Source organism: Lepidochelys olivacea (genome assembly GCF_965140295.1).
Source record: "Lepidochelys olivacea isolate rLepOli2 genome assembly, chromosome: 2".
Lineage (NCBI taxonomy): Eukaryota > Metazoa > Chordata > Testudines > Cheloniidae > Lepidochelys > Lepidochelys olivacea.
In genome coordinates this window covers 157,057,561-157,076,390 of record NC_140412.1, presented here as the reverse complement: position 1 = coordinate 157,076,390, position 18,830 = coordinate 157,057,561, and the positions used below count along the sequence as shown (strand labels likewise).

General features: G+C 44.9%; 1 pseudogene across 1 annotated transcript; it reads left to right on the top strand.

The window, feature by feature from the left end:
* Positions 1 to 1,545: 1,545 nt before the first annotated feature.
* On the top strand, positions 1,546 to 6,391 carry LOC311516758 (activin receptor type-1-like; annotated as a pseudogene). The gene is made up of 5 exons: positions 1,546 to 1,790; positions 2,855 to 3,060; positions 3,289 to 3,389; positions 4,971 to 5,133; positions 6,211 to 6,391. The product of its transcript is annotated as an activin receptor type-1-like (transcript).
* Positions 6,392 to 18,830: the final 12,439 nt, after the last annotated feature.

The window sequence follows — 18,830 nt, the reverse complement described above, 5'->3', positions numbered from 1 at the left end:
GTTTGCCTATCAAGTGACTTTTTATACCAACTCACCCTTCTTAGCTCAGTTCTGTCCCTAACTACCAGGGAGCAATTAATTGCCCAGATATCAAACAGCGGGGCTGATCAAAGTTCCAAGGGTCAGAGGTATGTCGCCCTCACCAGTGCACTAACAAACAGGCCCACATCCGCTGCTTACTGTGGCCTGTGGCCGAGCTCTGAAGCTCCTACATGGAGAATGAACAAACAATCAAGCCCCCACAAATATACCCAACATGCTGCTCACCAAGTCCTACTACCTCCATGCACAGAGTCTGCAACTCTTCCCTCTGAAACTCTCCTTTTAGCCACCTCTGTTTGCAGCTTCCAAAAATTCTTTCTATTCTCAAACCTAGTGGAAGTTCAAGCAATAGTACAAGAAACTTCTTTGCCATCTGTTGCAGATTTTGGAATTCTTACTGGAGCAGTTTATCAAGGGCTTCATCATTTCAAATTTAAAAGGTCAGGTGGCTGTGCTGGCATATTTTCCTCCACAGCCATGAAAAGTGACTCTTTAAGGTGGGAAATGAAGAATTTCCTCAAAGCAGCATCTTCATTTCATCCTCCTAAGATTAATTGAGCACTCTCAGGGGACTTCATTTTGGTTCTTAACATACTGACTCTGTGTCCTTTTGAGCCCTTCAGGAAGCTATCTATGTATTTCCTCACCTTGAGGTGGCCTTCCTGGTAGCCATCACCTCTTCCAGGAGGGTTTAGAACTTCGAGCTCTGTTGAGGAATAACACTGCACATTCCTCATCACGATGGTTCTTTGAACAGACCCAGCCTTTATCTCCCAAAATTATCTCATTTTTTTCCAGAGCCCAGACCATATTATCCCAGAGACAAGCCCTGGCATGCAGTGGATGTCCGTACAGCCTTCAAGATCTACATCTGTCATACACAGGTTTTTTGCATCTCTGACATTTAAAGGAAAGAAAGTATCAAAATTTACTGTTTCAAGAGGAACAACAAGGAGTCCAGTGGCACCTTAAAGACTAACAAATGTATTTGGGCATAAGCTTTCGTGGGTAAAAACCCACTTCTTCAGATGCATGGAGTGAAAATTACAGATGCAGGCATTATTATATTGACACACGAATAGAAGGGAGTTACCTCACAGTGGAGAACCTTCTCCACTTGTGAAGTAACTCCCTTCTCTTCATGTGGTCAACACTGGTTCTGTAGTGTGTCTTCCTGGTCATTGTTGATACCGTGTCAAAATTTTACAAACTGAAAATTCAGGCATCAGTGGGTGCTGCCTCTTCACTAGAAGGGTGCTCCAGGCTGTGGTCTCCCAGGAGTAGAAAAGAAATTTAAAACCCTATATATAGTTCTGGTTTTGTTTTCACCCTTTCCAAAGGCACTGTGCTATGAAAAAAAATCCTATTGGTTAATGGATCTGGATCTTTTGAGACAGTATAAGAGAAAAACATATTTGTGATTTACTGTTTTGTGTCCAGTGTCTCTTGGTGATAAGTACAGAAACTTTAGTTGCAATAGCAATATACATTTTCATTTTCTAGATGAAGCCATTACATCCATATATATCTGAATGCATCTGTGGTCTTCAAGATCATGCCTTTGGTCACCAATGCTTAGCTTCAGTGATCCTGAATGGTGAGGCATCTATCTTCCAGAAAGGATGTTTTATTATTCTGGAACACGGAGAAATGACATGAAAGACTGCACTGTCTATAAATCATGTAGTGGATTGCTGTTGTAGAAATCTCTAACTGGACCATCAATGCAAAGCCACTACTTTCCCATGGTATGATTGCTATAATTTATTTTAGCCAGAATATTAAATATGGAATGTGAAATTATTTATTCTTACATATAATAAGATTATAAATCTAATGTAGTTATGTATTAAAATAAACACTTGAAATGGTTGTAATGTCTTATAGTCTTTAGACTCTGTGCAGTTGAAATCTTCCTCTCATCTTACTCTCTTTGCATTCTTGTTTTGTAGCAATTGAACATTCATTATTTAGGTTGGCATGGGAGACTCCCTTCCAAAACAAAAAAATAAACCTCTGTAAGGCATTGTGGAGCTGTTCCTGGGAGGGGCTACTTATAAATTAGGTCATTAGTTTTCTGTTTTCTTGTGAACTATTTTTGTTAGGCTGAATCTAATTCTTCACTCCTTTGTGTAGACTTAAGGTGGGGAGAAGCACACATTCCAAGACCAGCTGCCTCTGTGTGACTTATTTTGAACGTTTAATTATGGCATGAGGGAGCTCTCTCACCCTGAGCAGGAAATATAGCAGTTCTTGAATACTCTTCTTTACCAGAAGTGGTGGGTGGCCCTCAGTCGCTTAACTGCACAGCCTGACTACAGCTTCCTTTATGGCAATGTTCCTTGCAGAAGGTGGGATGGGTCTACATTTCCCTTTTTCCTCCCTCTTGATTGCAGTGTGCAGGGCGGAGGCAGTCTTTGTCCCTATGGTTCTCCTCCTGTCTCCCTAGCTAACTTCCCTTTCAAAGGCACTTCAGACTATGCTGACCCTTCAGGATTCTTCTCTATCCTGGCACCCAGTCAGACATGGAAGTTAGGACACTAACTTGCTTGTTGTAAAGTTTGGCTTCATTCTTATGAGTGGTGTTGTGCTATGTGTAATATTGTCTACTTTGGCATTATGTAGCTGCTGCTTGTTGGGTTGAGAGTAGTGAGCAAGAGGAGAAGCATCCACTTTGCAATAAGGTGCATAGCCTTTACAACATGTGAAGCCTATATGGATACAGAGGAAAGTTTGGGCCAGATACAGCCCTTAAAATAAACTAACAAACCAGCTATGCAAACAGTCCCTTATATCTATTTTTTTCTTGCAGTATCTGAATCAATACAATACAGCACTGATATATTTCTTATCTTTGTGATAAGTCCTATTATTGTGCTGCTGATTCTCTCATTTATGGCTATTGTAGCCTGTCAAAAGATTAATCAAACTCTGATACATCGCCTTCATGCACATGATGCTAAACATGGTACAATAGACGGGCTGATTACTTCAAACATTGGAGACAGTACACTTGCGTTAAATTAAAATGCACCTTATATAAGAGTTAAATTCAATAACAATTGCAAAATATATTTTGGTTTAGAATACTTAAAAAATAACCTGCATATATTAGCCAACTTACCCTGTTTCTTTAGTCAAATTTTAAATGTCAGTCAAAAAATCTGAAACGTTAAAATGTTATAATCAGCCCTTTATTTTAATGACTTCTTTGTTTTCACTAAAAAAAATCTCCCCAATGTTTAGGAATTGCTTGATTATTCTTGTTCCTTTGGAAGTGGCTCAGGATTACCATTTTTTAGTGCAAAAAACAGTGGCTTGTCAAATAATGCTAGTAGAATGTGTAGGCAGGTCAAGAGTTAATCATGTCTTAATTTAGGAAATGAATGATAAGGTAGTAAAATGTAAGAGCATTGAAATCTGAACATTTTGATATCTGTTAAATACTTGTGGAGGATTCTATCATGACTCAAGACTTTACAAGCAAATCTTTCTGTGCATAATTATTGTACCTTATATACATTTGTTTCATTTTTGTATTAACTTGATATAGATTCTCCTTAGGTGTAGAAAGCTGAGATTTGACAAATCGTTCAACTTTTTTTTAATATCGCCCATTATATTTGACACCAAAACAAATGTGCTGTTTCCTGTCTGAACAGAAGAAATCTATCATTCTTCTAGCTTTGAAATTTCTTGGTTATGTATCATTAATGTGTAGTGAATTAAAATTATAGTGTCACATTGGAAACAGTCTCTCAATACAGTGCACCATTACTTAAACCATCCTGTAATTCTAAAGTATTTGTTTATACTAGAACATGATTAATATAGTCATCAGAACAGATTATTAAGGTTATAGTTTAATGAGAGCAGAAGAATAAGCCCAGTTTGCATAATATCATGCTTTCCACATGTGGATGACAGTGTATTTCATTGCTCTGGATAAACCTTGTCAAGGCTTCTTGCCATTTGTCATTCTCATGGGTACATCTACGGGCATCGAAATGGCTCCTAAGGCATCCTTGTTGGAGCTGTGAGAATAAGAATATCCTGGCTGGTGCTTCACATAGCGATTGTGCTGCAGCATGGGAGGAGGGGCCTTTAGAAATATCATCACTGCACCTCTCATATTCAGCATTCTGTTTCCCCAGCCATAGGAAGGGAGTTACAGGTGTTCAGAATCACTGTATACAGAGGTGGAGAGAACAGTGCCCTGTACTACTTCTCTCACTTTTCATTGGAAGGGAAAGAGTGGTGATGGAGGCAGTGGGAGAGGCGTTCTTCCTCAGCATATGGAGTCATTGCTGGCTATCTGTAGCCCCACCCTAACACTGGACTCTCAGCCTCAGGCATCGATGAGGGCAGCTTTTAAGATCTGAAGCAGAGATGAATGAGTCTTTCTAAAGAGCCCATTGCCATGTTTCAGCAGGATACCTACTATGACAGTCCTAGCAGAGCCTCTGGAGGCAGCAGGGATAGCATGAGAGTGCATGTCCCCCACTCTCAATCTCATTGTGAGTAGTACCAAAAAGCAGCAGGGAGTAGAAGGAGGTGTGGCAAACCAGCCTGTCCCCAGGCTTGTTGAAGTTTGACATGGTACCTCCCACAATGGTCTTGCAGTGACCCCCTCACCCTAGGCCTGTACCCTGCCCACGTGAAGAACCTCATTTCTTTGGTGCCTCTGTAATCTGCAATCTGGAAATGTACTTGATTTGCCAGTTTGATTTAGCAAGATTACATTGAATTGCAAAGAGACTTTAAAAACAAGTCTTGGAGTGAGTTTAAATAGTCTTGGGAAACCAAGTTATGTTAGTTGTATTGGAGAGCTTTTCAATTAAGATAGACTGTTGCTTAGAATAATTTTGAATCTGAAGGAGGATATCTCATTTATTAATCATCTAATAGCCTAATACAAAATTTTGTAGGAAAAGGCCATTATGGAGAAGTCTGGTGAAGTCAATGGCAAGGAGAAAATGTAGCAGTGAAAATCTTTTCATCCAGGGATGAGAAATCATGGTTCAGAGAAACTGAAATGTACAATAACATACTTCATCGCCATGAAAACATACTGGGCATGAATTTTTTCAAGTAAACAATTGCATATTTATACAAATATACTGATTGATAAAATGTGGGATTCTAAGGCAAGTATGTCCAGTAGAATAATATTTTAAAGCAAAAGTATTGTATTAAGCATGCATATTGTGTTCTCTCTCTCACTCACACACACACACCTGTGCATGAAATTTCTGAAGAGAAACCCTTTTAAAGTGTCTGAATTGTAAAGATTATAACAAATTGGAAGTGGCAACATTTGTATTTTATCCTTAAATAACTAGTATTTTGCAAGTGGTTGCTCTTCATGTTTTTGTTCTGTTTTTTGGTAAACAGAGTGTGGGAAAGCACTGGATTGGAAACTGTGACACAAGGCATCCCTGATTTTCTTTAAAAACAAAAACAAAAAAAAGCTCAGACTTCCAAGACTGATACCTCATTTTAGGAAAAGTAAGCATCATAAATCACTCACAGATGGTCTCCTTCCTGCAGTTTATCCACTTACTGTACACACCCCCAGACACCCCTTTATGATGTGGTGCAGTGCAGCGGTGGCTCTGCCTCTGATTTCTTCCTAGCCTTCAGCTGAACTGCCCAGCCTCCACCACCTTGTGGGCTAAGGAGGCTTAGCCCTCTGACTTGGTCACATAACACTTCCACCCTTTCCATGATACCCAGTGTCCAAAATAAACACAAAGACACATAAATACTTCCACATGTCCTGGGCTTGTGCCAAACACCTACTTCATGTATCAAGGGACAGGACTGATTGGGCCCTCAGAAAATTAACCATTTTCTTACTTGTGTGGGGTTTGTACGTCCCATCACATGAACATACTGGGCTTAATCAAAGCTGACTTTCATTAGGTTTTGGACAAGGTGGTAAAATACAACAATCCAATAACAAAACCATCTACGAGAGATTCCTCTCTTGTTATGCATTGAATGAGTCTGCAGTAAAGTACAATTGGTACTAAAAGCTTGAGAGTCCCTAGCAGGAAGGGAAAGTGGATTGAACTACAGGCGGTAGATGTTCTATTCTTGTCCAAGGTCAGTTTATTTTACAACAGAAATAGTATACTAATTAGAAGAATTTCCATTTTATTTAAGTTTCATTGCATCTGACATGACATCAAGAAACTACAGTACACAGCTTTGGTTAATTACTTGCTGTCATGAAAATGGGTCACTTTATGATTATTTGCAGCAAAATACGGTGGATGCTGATGACTGCCTACATTTGAGACTGTTTTGTTACAAAGATACCAATGTATTTAAAAAAGTGAAATAGTGATTCAAGTACATTGGACATTATTATCCTCACATATAAATTGTTAATGTGGCCTATTTAAAGCAAGTCAATATTATGTTTCTCACAACATGAATATTTAGTGAGGCCAGAGTGATAAAATTTGAGGAGGCTCATTTGTAGAAAAAGCATAACTGTATGAATCGAAAGTGACAGGTACAGTGATGCAGTTTATTAGAACAGCTTAATAGAATTCAGTTCTGTGTTTGAGAAATGGATGGAACTTTCACAGAGTCTGGTAAAGGCTAAAACAAAGATTTTGGTTGGAGGGCAGATCTGCAGGAGTTCGTAAGTGTAAGCAGTGTCAGGATGAGCTCCACCCTGACATCTGGTGGTGAGGTGTGGCAAGTTGTGGAAAAGAACTTCAGGGGCCGATCTCATTTGCATAGGCACACCCACCCCGCCTAGAATGAGGCCATAGCTGCCGAAATGGTCACTTTGGCTGCTGTGGGATCCCCAGTGTCTCTGTTATTGGGGCAGGAAGAATAAATTGTTATTACCCTGATTATGGGAACTGTGCTTGGAACTGTACTTGGCCTTTTGTTATGATGGAGGGACTCACCATCAACTAAGTAGCACTCGCTAGGCAAGGGTCATGGGTTTTAAAACTCTGTGAATTGAGAGAGGCTGGGGACAAATATTAATACTTGGTGGCATGGGCCCCTGGGTGAGGGCCTTACATGCTAATTGCACTTCCTCCTCTCTCCACTGTGGAATATCAGAGCTAATTTTGATTCTATTAGGAGTCTAGTTACAGGCTGCTGAGCTCACTTTGGGCTAATGGTGCACCAGCACTGAGGATCCCCTACTACAAGCTGAATTCACCAAAGAGCTGAACTGACTAAGAGCTGAAATCACTGAGCATTGTGTTAAGTAGTGGGGGAGCCTGAAGATATATTGTGGAGCAGTTTGCGGGACGGCTGGAGTGCCTTGTAGACAGGCTGGTGGAGCAGTTCGTAGGATGGTGGGAGCTGCTGGTGGGACGTGGAGCAGTTTGTGGACCGGCTGGTAGAGCAGTCCATGGGACGGTGGGAGCTGCTTGTGGGCCGCGGAGCAGAGCTGAGTGAAGGAGTTCGTGGGGCGGCTGGCAGAGCGGAGCAAAGCGAAGGCCTATGGAGCTGTGGGGCGGTCAGCTTCAGATCATGTAAGGTGCCTCTTACCCCCGTCCCATCTCCACCCAGGTTGGGAGGTAAAGCTCCGCAGATAAACTTTCGAACTCTGGGGCTGCCCTGACCAGGGACAGAGACTTTTGGGTCATTGGACTTTTGGGACTTTGGGTGATTTGGGGTTGCTGGACTCAAGAACCAAAGGGAAAAGGGCATGCCCCAATTTGCTTGGGGTGGGTTTTTTTGCTCATGGGTTGTGTTATGAATCCTGTTGGTGGTGTTTCCCCAACATAATGCCACATTGTTTCTCTCTGTTATTAAAAGGCTTTTTGCTACACTCAGACTATGTGCTTGCGAGAGGGGAAGTATTGCCTCTTGGAGGCGCCCAGCGGGGGTGGTATATATTTGTCCCAGGTCACTGGGTGGGGACTCGATCCGGTTTGCATTGTGTTATTGGAATGGATCCCCTAGATATTGAACCCGGCCCTTGTTGCTGCCAACTCTGACGGGCAGAAGGGTTACATTTTTGGGGGCTCGTCCGGGATGCCTGGGTCAGTACCCCTCGCAAGCACCTGTTGAGTGATCCACTACATTGGGAAACAATTTATATTTTTTTTGTTTGTGCTTATATTTTGAGGAAATTACTGTTTGTATAATGGCTAATATGTCAGGTTTGTTGGGCCCTGGCTCAGCAGCTTCTAGCTCAGAGGCTGCAGCCTCGGCTGATGATTGGACAAAAGCTCTGGGGCAAACATTGGAAAAGGTTGTGCTGTCCCATGCTGCGTCAAACTCTTGTCGTAAGTTAAGATTATTTGCTGGGGAGGAGGAGTTTGAACCCTGGTTAGAGCATACCACTGAAATGCTGCAAGAGTGGGCCATACCAGATGCAGAAAAGCGAAGATGCCTCATAGAGAGCCTTGGCGGCCCAGCATTAGATGTGATTCGCACTCTGAAGCTCATTGACCCTGGGGTCAGTGTGAAGGACTGCCTAGAGGCCCTTGAACACAACTTTGGAAGAGTAGAGGGCCCTGAAGACAGCTACTGTAAGTTCCTTAATTCCCGACAACAAAAGGGTGAGAAGGCTTCAGCCTACATACAGAGACTGGAGAGACTGCTTCAGAGAGCTGTCATGAGGGGAGCAGTGACTGCTGAGCAGATGGATCAGACCAGACTGGCTCAAATTGTAAGAGGAACTCAGTATCAGAACCCGATTCTACTTCATCTCCACCTTAGAGAATGACAGGAACATCCCCCAAGTTACTCCCAGCTGATAAAGGAGGTCAGAGAGGAGGAAGAATGGCAGGCTGCCAGTGAATTTTGGGAAGCCCAAACATCGGATCCCACCAGCACAACACCACTGCAAATGGCCAGTGTACTGATGGTGAGCACCAGAGGGGAACTTGCCCAACAAATGCAGGTCCTGACGGAACGGATAGCTGAGCTGCAAAGTACCGTTGACCGAGTTAAGACTTCCGGGAATAAGAAGGCTCAAACTGTGGCGATTGAGAAGCCCGCACTTAAAGCCACCATCCCACCCAGGCGAAGAGGGAAGGGTCAGTTCTTCTGCTACTGATGTGGTCAGGATGGACACAGTGCTGCCAAGTGCCATAATGAAGAAAACCCCTCCTTAGTGTATGAGAAGCTGAGGATCAGTTGGGAGAGATCCGGTAGCTGCCAGAGGGTCTGGGGACGGGGACCCCCCAGGTCTGCAGGATTTGAAGATTCCCCCAGAAAAGACTGTCCAGCTGGGATCCCCGCAGAACTGATAGGGCCTCGAGCAGAGGTCACGGTGAGGATTGAAGGGGTGGAGTGTAAAGCAGTGCTTGACACTGGATCTCAAGTGACTATTATATTTCAGTCATTCTACCAACAGATGCTTAGGCACCTGCCTATACAGCCACTGACTGGCCTTGGCCTGTGTGGCCTCAGCATGGATGAATACCCCTACCAACGGTATGTCATAGTGCACCTGGAATTCCCAGAGGAGGTTGCTGGGGTAAGAGAAGAGGTAGACACAGCTGCCTTAATATGCCCTGACCCTAAAGGAACTTCTGATGTGTCTGTGCTGATAGGGACCAACTCCAGTCTCTTCAAGGTACTCGCGGATTACTGGAGAAGGCGGGCTGGGGACCAATACCTGAATACCCTGATGATCCATACGCTTTGTGCTGAAGCCTATAGGAAAATTGAGAGCGCTAAAAGGGACACATCTGAGCTACCGCTTGGGGCACTGAAGTACGCGGGCACGACCCCCTTAGTAGTGCCTGCAAGGACGGAGCAAGAAGTGCTTGTCATGAGTACCTGTCTGAAAGGCAGTAAAGGGACGTTAGCAATGATAGAGCAGCCGATGGGAGGAGAGCTCCCTGAAGGAGTGCTGGTCCCCAGTGGAGTCATAACCCTACCTGCTGAAGCCCAGGAAAGGGTGACTATACTGATTGAAACGAGTCATGATGAAACGAGTCATGATGAAACGAGTCATGATGTTGTTGTGAAGCAAGGACAAAAGATAGCAGACCTCTTTGAGCCTGAGTCGATTGTAAAACCCCAGTGTGAAACTCAAGTTCCGACAATAGACCCAGCAAAGTTTGACTTTGGAGATTCAGCAGTGTCCGAGGACTGGAAAGATCGCCTGAGGAAGAAACTTTGTGAAAGATCCAAGGTGTTCTCACTGCATGAGTGGGATGTGGGATGTGCAAAAGGAGTAGAGCACAATATCAGACTACATGACTCTCGACCTTTCAGGGAGAGATCTAGGAAGATTGCTCTCTCTGAGATGGAAGATGTGCGACATCATCTTCAGGAGCTGGCTGCGAATGGCATCATTACAGAGTCCCGCAGCCCATACGCCTCACCCATTGTGGTAGTCCACAAAAAGAATGGGGAAAATCCGGATGCGTATTGACTACCGCACCCTAAACAACCGTACTGTGGTCGACCAGTACACTATGCCTCGAGTGCAAGATGCCTTAGACTGTTTGCTGGGAAGCCAGTGGTTCTCTGTGTTGGATCTTTGAAGTGGATACTACCAGATCCCTCTGGGAGAAGAAGATAAGGAGAAGACAGCCTTCATCTGCCCATTAGGGTTTTATCAGTTCGAACGGATGCCCCAAGGGATTTCTGGAGCACCTGCCACCTTTCAACGTCTCATGGAGAAAGTTGTGGGAGACATGAATTTACTGCAAGTGTTAGTTTATTTGGATGACCTGATTGTGTTTGGAAGAACCTCAGAGGAGCATGAAGAAAGACTTCTTAAAGTGCTTGATAGGTTGGAGGATTATGGTCTGAAGCTTTCAATTGATAAATGCCAGTTCTGCAGAACCTCACTGAAGTATGTGGGTCACATAGTGTTCCAAGAGGGTGTGAGTACTGATCCTGATAAAATAGAAGCACTCACTACATGGCTGCGTCCAAGTAACTACAGAGAACTCAAGACCTTTCTTGGATTTAGTGGCTACTACCGCAGATTTGTGAAAAACTATGCTACGATTGTAAAGCCTCTGAACGATCTTACCAGGGGACATCAGTCCAGCAAGAACAAATCTAAGTCCAAGAATAAGGGGAGGTCCCCAAAGCCTCCTGTGCAGAGACACTATGGCCCCTTTGAACCATTTGGGCCACGGTGGGATGAGAGATGTGAAAGGGCTCTTCGAGAAATCATTACTTGCCTAACTCATGCTCCAGTCCTAGTTTTTGCTGACCCAAGCAAACCATTTATCCTGCATACTGATGCCAGTTTGGAGAGTCTGGGAGCAGTCCTGTACCAGGAAGTGGAAGGCAAACGTAAACCTGTAGCCTTTGCCAGCCGAGGATTGTCTGATAGTGAAACTCGCTATCCACCCACAAGCTGGAATTTTTGGCCTTGAAATGGGCCATCACTGAGAAATTTCGAGACTACTTGTATGGTGCTCAGTTCCAGGTGTGGACAGACAACAATCCACTGACGTATGTGTTAACAAGTGCTAAGCTGGATGCTACAGGGAAGAGATGGGTGGCCGCCTTGGCTAGCTATGAGTTCAGCATTCAGTACCGATCAGGGAGAAGCAGTGTAGATGCAGATGCATTGTCCAGGCGTCCGCAGGCTCCAGAAGTTGCTGTGATACCCATAGATGGAGTGAGAGCTATTTGCAGTGTGAGTCGCCGAGAGCCAGAAGCCCATGAGAGCCTTCAGGGATGTGTTGCAGAAGCTTTGGGCCTGCCCCCTGAATGCATGCCTTCTGCTTCAGTGAACTATATTGCATTGGACCAATCTCCTCCTTTGCCCATGCTCAATGCGGCTGACTGGCAAGAAGCCCAGCGGCAAGATATTGACATTCGTGATACACTACTTGCCAAAAGGGAGGGGCGAAGCCCAGCTGCGGTTGTCCCGCCTAACCCGGAGGGTAAACTACTATTGAGAGAATGGACCAAACTAAAACTGATTCAGGGAGTGCTACACCGAATGACCACTGACCCTTTACAAAAACAACGAGCACAACTAGTACTGCCAAAAAAGTACAGAGCCCTGGCCATGAGGGCCCTGCATGATGACTTTGGGCATTTAGGGATGGAGAGGACCCTGAAACTTATTCGTAGTAGGTTCTATTGGCCCCGAATGGCTGAAGATGTTCGCAGGAAATGTGAGACTTGCACTCGATGTGTTCAAAGGAAAACTCTGCCCACGAGGGCTGCATATCTCAAGAACATCACCAGCAACAAACCTTTGGAATTGGTATGCATTGATTTCTTGTCTGTAGAGGTAGACAAGAGGAATGTTGGGAACATTCTAGTAGTGACTGACCATTTTACACGGTATGCACAGCGATAAGGATCCCGCAGCTTTTCTCTTAGTCGGGATACATATTGCTGATGAGTTTCATAGCTATCTCCATCCTCTGATACACCAAAACACAAGTCTATGGGTAATCTTGGTTCTCGCCCAAACATCAAGAGATATGGGGTGACTCCCATAGCATCGTTCTTTGTGGCATTGTAAGCATGCACCAGAAATGCCACATGCTGGCTCCAGGTTGCCTTCTGCTCTGGTCGCAAAGTTCCCAACATATCTAATAGGGTTCGGTTGAACCTCTCTGGCTGAGGATACCTTGGGGGTGATAAGGCGTTGTCCTAGACTTTTTAATTCCTGCTATCTTCATGTCTACACTACAAAAGTACCTTGATTTTACAAAAGTCGATTTTTGGGAACAGATTATATAAAGTTGAGTGCATGCGTCCACACTAAGCACATTAATTCAGTGGTGTGCGTCCACAGTACCGTGGCAAGCGTCAACATTCCGAGCGGTGCACTGTGGGTAGCTATCCCACAGTTCCCACAGTCCCCACTGCCCATTGGAATTCTGGGCTGAGCTCCCAATGCCTGATGGGGCAAAAAATTTGTCACGGATGGTTATGGGTAAATGTTGTCAGTCAACCCTTCCTCCCTCCGTGAAAGCAACAGCAGACAATCATTTCGTGCCCTTTTCCCTGGATTGCCCAAGCAGACGCCATAGCATGGCAAGCATGGAGCCCGTTCAGCTCACCGCAGCAGTTATGACCATTGTAAACACCTTGCACATTATCGTGCAGTTTATGTGGAACCAGCACCTGAAAAAACAGGTGAGGAGGCGATGGCAGCGCGGTGATGAGGACATGAACACAGATTTCTCTGCAACTGCGGACCCCGGCAATTTGGAGATCATGGTGTTACTGGGGCAGGCTCATGCTGTGGAACGCCGATTCTGGGCCTGGGAAACAAGCACAGAGTGGTGGGACTGCATAGTGTTGCAGGTTTGGGATGATTCCCAGTGGCTCCAAAACTTTCGCATGTGTAAGGGCACTTTCATGGAACTTTGTGATTTGCTTTCCCCTGCCCTGAAGCGCAAGAATACCAAGATGAGAGCAGCCCTCACAGTTCACAAGCGAGTGGCAATAGCCCTGTGGAAGCTTGCAATGCCAGACAGCTACCGGTCAGTCGGTAATCAATTTGGAGTGGGCAAATCTACTGTGGGGGCTGCTGTGATGCAAGTAGCTAATGCAATCATTGAGCAGCTGCTATCAAAGGTATTGACTCTGGGAAATGTGCAGGTCATACTAGATTGCTTTGCTGCAATATGATTCCCTAACTGTGGTGGGGCTATAGACGGAACGCATATCCTCATCTTGGGACCGGACCACCAGGGCAGCCAGTACATAAATCTTAAGGGGTACTTTTCAATGGTGCTGCAAGCACTGGTGGATCACAAGGGACGTTTCACCAACATCAACATGGGATGGCCGGGAAAGGTTCATGACGCTCACATCTTCAGGAACTCTGGTCTATTTAAATGGCTACAGGAAGGGATTTACTTCCCAGACCAGAAAATAACCGTTGGGGATGTTGAAATGCCTATAGTTATCCTTGGGGACCCAGCCTACCCCTTAATGCCCTGGCTCATGAAGTCATACACAGGCACCCTGGACAGTAGTAAGGAGCTGTTCAGCTATAGGTGAAGCAAGTGTAGAATGGTGGTAAAGTGTGCATTTGGACTTTTAAAGGGTCGCTGGCGCAGTTTACTGACTTGCTCAGACCTCAGCGAAACCAATATTCCCATTGTTATTGCTGCTTGCTGTGTGCTCCACAGTCTCTGTGAGAGTAAGGGAGAGATGTTTATGGTGGGGTGGGAGGTTGAGGCAAATCTGGCCTCTGAATACATGGAGCCAGACACCAGGGCGATTAGAAGAGCACAGCAGGAAGCGCTGCGCATCAGAGAAGCTTTGAAAACCAGTTTCATGACTGGCCAGGGTACTGTGTGACATTTCTGTTTGTTTCTCCTTGATGAAAACCTGCCCCCTTGGTTGACTCTAAATTCCCTGTAAGCCATCCACCCTCCCCCCTTCGATCACAGCTTGCTTGAAAAGGAAATCAAGTCACTATCGTTTATGTCATAAATATAAAGGGAAGGGTAAACCCCTTTGAAATCCCTCCTGGCCAGGGGAAAGCTCCTCTCACCTGTAAAGGGTTAAGAAGCTAAAGGTAACCTCGCTGGCACCTGACCAAAATGACCAATGAGGTGACAAGATACTTTCAAAAGCTGGGAGGAGGGAGAGAAACAAAGGGGTCTGGGTCTGTCTGTAGTCGTCTTGGTCAGGGACAGAACAGGAATGGAGTCTTAGAACTTTTAGTAAGTAATCTAGCTAGGTATGTGTTAGATTATGATTTCTTTAAATGGCTGAGAAAAGAATTGTGCTGAATAGAATAACTATTTCTGTCTGTGTATCTTTTTTGTAACTTAAGGTTTTGCCTAGAGGGGTTCTCTATGTTTTTGAATCTAATTACCCTGTAAGATATCTACCATTCTGATTTTACAGGGGGGATTTCTTTATTTCTATTTACTTCTATTTTTTATTAAAAGTCTTCTTGTAAAACACTGAATGCTTTTTCATTGTTCTCAGATCCAAGGGTTTGGGTCTGTGGTCACCTATGCAAATTGGTGAGGCTTTTTATCCAACATTTCCCAGGAAAGGGGGGGTGCATATTCTCTGATAGTGATTGTCAGCCTACAGAAAAAGACAATTCCCTTGTCTCTGCTCTGGGCCCAAATTAAAGCAAAAAACCTCCAACTACTTGGAAACCTGCTTACCCAGCCCAAAGAAAAAAAAATTCCTTTTCAAACTTGTGCTCCTTGTAAAACAAAAAAAATCAAAATCCTAAAAAAAACACCCTGCCACTTTTGTCTCCAGGCAAATGGGTAGAGCACACACCCCCTATTTACTTTTAGGAAGAAAAGAAAAAAAAAAACCTCTGGGTTGGAAGACTGTGAATTTCCCTGCAGGAGTTAAGTACCCTGCCTCCAGGCAAAGAAAACCTGCAATTCACAAGATAATCCCCTTTTGTCTCTGCTTGGCCACAAAGCAGAGAGAAACCAAGCTGCTTTCAGTTTCAAAGCTGCTTTCTGGACTTCCTAAAAATTCCTTTTTAAAATCTGTATTTCTAGTTCAAAAAATCTCAACTGGATCTCAAAATGATTTCAGGTTAATCCCACCACTGTGCCACCATGTCACGGTTCCTCCCCCACTCTGAACTCTAGGGTACAGATGTGGGGACCTGCATGAAAAACCTCCTAAGCTTATCTTTACCAGCTTAGGTCAAAACTTCCCCAAGGTACAAAATATTACCCCCGTTATCCTTGGACTGGCCGCTACCACCACCAAACTAATACTGGTTACTGGGGAAGAGCTGTTTGGACGCGTCCTTCCCCCCAAAATACTTCCCAAAACCTTGCACCCCACTTCCTGGACAAGGTTTGGTAAAAAGCCTCACCAATTTGCCTAGGTGACTACAGACCCAGACCCTTGGATCTTAAGAACACTGAACAATCCTCCCAACACTTGCACCCCCCTTTTCCTGGGAAATGTTGGATAAAAAGCCTCACCAATTTGCATAGGTGACCACAGACCCAAACCCTTGGATCTGAGAACAATGAAAAAGCATTCAGTGTTTTACAAGAAGACTTTTAATAAAAAATAGAAGTAAATAGAAATAAAGAAATCCCCCCTGTAAAATCAGGATGGTAGATATCTTACAGGGTAATTAGATTCAAAACATAGAGAACCCCTCTAGGCAAAACCTTAAGTTACAAAAAAGATACACAGATAGAAATAGTTATTCTATTCAGCACAATTCTTTTCTCAGCCATTTAAAGAAATCATAATCTAACACATACCTAGCTAGATTACTTACTAAAAGTTCTAAGACTCCATTCCTGTTCTGTCCCTGGCAAGCGCAGCATACAGACAGACACAGACCCTTTGTTTCTCTCCCTCCTCCCAGCTTTTGAAAGTATCTTGTCTCCTCATTGGTCATTTTGGTCAGGTGCCAGCGAGGTTACCTTTAGCTTCTTAACCCTTTACAGGTGAGAGGAGCTTTCCCCTGGCCAGGAGGGATTTCAAAGGGGTTTACCCTTCCCTTTATATTTATGACAGTTTAAAAAACATGTATTCTTTATTAATTGATTATAAAAATAGGGAGATAACTCACAAGGTAGCCTGGGTGGGGTGTGGGAAGAGGGGAGGAGGGAAGGAAAAGGCCACTTTAAAACTTTATGAATGACAGCCTTCTGTTGCTTGGGCTGTCCACTAGGGGGAAATGGTTGGGTACCTGGAGCCTCCCCACCCCCCGCATTCTTGGGCATCTGGGTGAGGAGGCTATGCAACTTGGGGAGGAGGGAGGGCGGTGAAACAGGGGCTGCAGCAGCAGTCTGTGATCCTGCTGCAGTTCATGAACCTCCACCAGGTGCCAGAGCATGTCCGTTTGATCCCGCAGTAGCCCCAGCATTGCCTCATGCCTCCTCTGATCTTCCTGCCGCCACCTCTCCTCACGTTCATCAGCCACTTTCCTGTACTCTGCTATTGTGTCCCTCCACACATGCTGCTGAGCTCTGTCAGTGCCGGACAACTGCATGAGCTCAGAGAACATTTCATCGCGCGTGCGTTTTTTTTGCTGCCTTATCTGAGATAGTCTTTGGGACGGAGGAGGGAGGCTTAAAACATTTGCAGCTGCTGGAGGAAAAAAAGGGAGTGAAGATACATTTTACAGAACAATGGCTATACTCTTTCACGGTGAACGACACTATTCACATTACATAGCACATGTCATTTTGGTACAAGGTCATATTTTGCATCTTATATTGAGTGCCTGCAGCTTTGGTGTTAGAGATCACACACACAGTGCCGGGCAACAGAATCCGCTTGCAGGCAGCCATGGTAAGCCATAGTCTTTCTGCTTCTGCAACCTTCATAACAGCAGCGCCCTCCTCTCCCATACCAAGCAAAGCACGGTGAGTTGGCCATTTAGTGCTGCGGTTTTTGTGTTAACGTGCAGCAGCAGAAACCAAACTAACCCCCTCCCCATCCACTTCTCTGAGATGATCGCTTTTCCCCTCACTCCACTGCATGGCTGGTATCAGGGAAGATCCCTGCTAGCCAAATGCGAACAGCTCAGCGCTAATGCCCCCACCACCACCACGTGGCTAACTGCTGGGAGGATTTCTTTTCAGCCACAGGCAAACAGCCCAGTAGGAACGGCCACCTCTGAATGTCCCCTTAATTAAATTCCCCTATTTCAACCACGTTACCATGAACAGTATCACTCTCCTGAGGATAACACAGAGAGATAAAGAACGGATGTTGCTTGAATGCCAGCAAACACCGGGACCATATGCTGCCAGGCTTTGTCATGCAATGATACCAGATTACTTGCTACTAGCATGGCGTGGTAAAGTGTCCTACCATGGAGGATGGAATAAGGCTGCTTTCCCCAGAAACCTTCTGCAAAGGCTTTTAAAGTACCTCCAGGAGAGCTTCATGGAGATGTCCCTGGAGGATTTTTGCTCCATCCCCAGACACATCAACAGACTTTTCCATTAGCTGTACCAGCCACGAATGCATCCCAAGTCCTCAGGGCTACTTAAATCATTAAAAAACGCTTGCTTTTATAACATGTATTATATTTAAAAAGTTACACTCACCAGAGGTCCCTTCTCCGGCTTTGTTGGGTTGGGAGGGTATTTCAGTCAGGGTGATAAAAAGATCCTGGCTGTCAGGGAGAACGGTGTGCTGTGTGCTCTCCTCAAGCTCCTCCTCCTCCTCCTCATCTTCCCCATCCGCAAAATCCTCAGGCATGGCAGAAAGTACCCCATCATCGGAGTCCATGGACAGGGATGGGGTAGTGGTGGCGCCCCCCCCCCCCGAATTGCATGCAGCTCAGCATAGATGCGGCATGTCTGGGGCTCTGTCCCGGAGCATCCATTTGATTCTTTGGTTTTCTGGTACGCTTGTCTGAGCTCCTAAAGTTTCACGCGGCACTGTGTTGCATCCTGCTGTAGCCTCTGTCCCTCATGGCCTCTGAGATTTTTTGAAATGTTTTGGCATTTCGTCTTTTGGAACTTAGTTCTGATAGCATGGATTCCTCTCCTTATACAGCGATCAGATCCGGTACCTCCCATTCGGTCTATGCTGGAGCTCTTTTTCAATTCTGGGACTGCATGGTCACCTGTGCTGATGAGCTTGCCTGGCCAAACAGGAAATGAGATTCAAAAGTTCCTGGGGCTTTTCCTGTACACCTGGCCAGTGCATCCGCGTTCAGAGTGCTGTCCAGAGCGGTCACAGTGGTGCACTGTGGGATAGCTCCCGGAGGTCAATACCTTTGAATTGCTTCCACACTAACCCTAATTCGAAACAGCGATGTCGATTTCAGTGCTAATCCCCTCGTTAGAGAGGAGTACAGAAATCGGGTTTAAGAGCCCTTTATGTCGAAAAAATGGCTTCGTTGTGTGGATGGGTGCAGGGTTAACTTGATTTAA